A 1,394-nucleotide genomic window follows, 5' to 3' on the forward strand; every position below is an offset into this window, starting at 1 on the left:
ATAAGCGCTGTTCTATCAGTTTTAGGGCCAGGCACTCCAGGATACCTAGTTTGATTTCCTGAAGAAAGAGCAAACAATTCATTCTTTTATATGAGTGGGGAAACACAGCAGTGAGGTTTCTCTGCCAGGCACATGACCAAGTTCTCTGACCACCTGTAATCACAGTAGAAGTAGAGACTTCTCCTCATACTGTTCTACCAGAATTTGGCCCAACATAATTGAATAATTTTTAAAAGTTTGATACAATGTAGCTCTTTGGTTCTCAAACTTAGCAAGCATCAGAATTACATGGAAGACATATTAAAATACACAGTGTTTGACCCCATCCCCCTAGCTTCTGATGCAGCAGGTCTGGGGGACATCTGAGATGTGCACTTCGGGAATGGACCCAGACAATGCTGATGCTGCTGGTCCAGGGACCCAATTGGAGAACGACAGATCTACATACAGATAATTATAACGAAGAAGTGCAGAGAGAAACCTGAGCAAGAGCTGTTCTTTGAGAATTCTGATTGAGGACTCCTTTCCAAATACAGATTTAAACAACTTATTGAGGTCATTCTGCAAACTATTAAACCTAAGCATAAAAATATGGCCCAGAAAGATGGGTTTTCCATGCCTGATTAAATGAATAACTTGCTAATGTGGAGCATAACATTTGACTTAAAATATAGCCATTATGCAGGGTGATCATTTCCAGCAGGGAAAGCCCTAGAAAAACAAACCGTATTCCTCAAACTTCAATCAGTGTAAAAAACAATTCTCAATTCTTTTGTAGTTTATAAGCATAATGGTTGGGTTTTTATATGCATGTGTGAAATGTGCTTCCCTCAAACCTTGTTACAATGTCAGCACATTACCCACCTGACATGAAAATAATAAAGTAAAATAATTATCCTCTCATCATTCAGTGGCTCTTTTTGTTTCCGTAATATATATTTTATGCTTAAGTATACTTAGCTTCAAGTATCTTCATTTTTTCTTTTTAATAACTTAATCAGTACCAATGCTTCAAGTAACTTTACAAGAATAATTTTGCAATACTATCAAATACCTAGGATTTATATTTAAAATCTGGTTCACCTTGAAAATCTAACGATCTTCTAAATTATCTAAGCTTTTGCAGTGGTAGTTAGGATAGGACTTGTAACTTTTATAAGACTGGATATTCAAGTTTTTAAATCTTAACTATCACTAAAATATTTACACAGGTCCCAAATGAATATTAATATGACTAATATCACCAAAGGAATCTCTAATTAAGGCTTAAGCAATCTTTCTAAAATGGTATTAGGAACATGCCTTTCAGAATAAGGTGAATTGAGCATGTTCCCAAAAATCCTGCAAATAATGTATAAATTTAGTTAAGGACAAAAAAATTAGCGGGGAAAATA

General features: G+C 35.2%; 1 non-coding gene across 1 annotated transcript; it reads left to right on the forward strand.

The window, feature by feature from the left end:
- Positions 1-766: 766 nt before the first annotated feature.
- LOC112439487 (small nucleolar RNA U13) lies at positions 767-870 on the forward strand. The gene has a single exon (XR_003027762.1). It is a non-coding gene; the product is annotated as a small nucleolar RNA U13 (small nucleolar RNA).
- Positions 871-1,394: the final 524 nt, after the last annotated feature.

The sequence above is a fragment of the Pan paniscus genome, chromosome 2 (genome assembly GCF_029289425.2).
Source record: "Pan paniscus chromosome 2, NHGRI_mPanPan1-v2.0_pri, whole genome shotgun sequence".
NCBI lineage: Eukaryota > Metazoa > Chordata > Mammalia > Primates > Hominidae > Pan > Pan paniscus.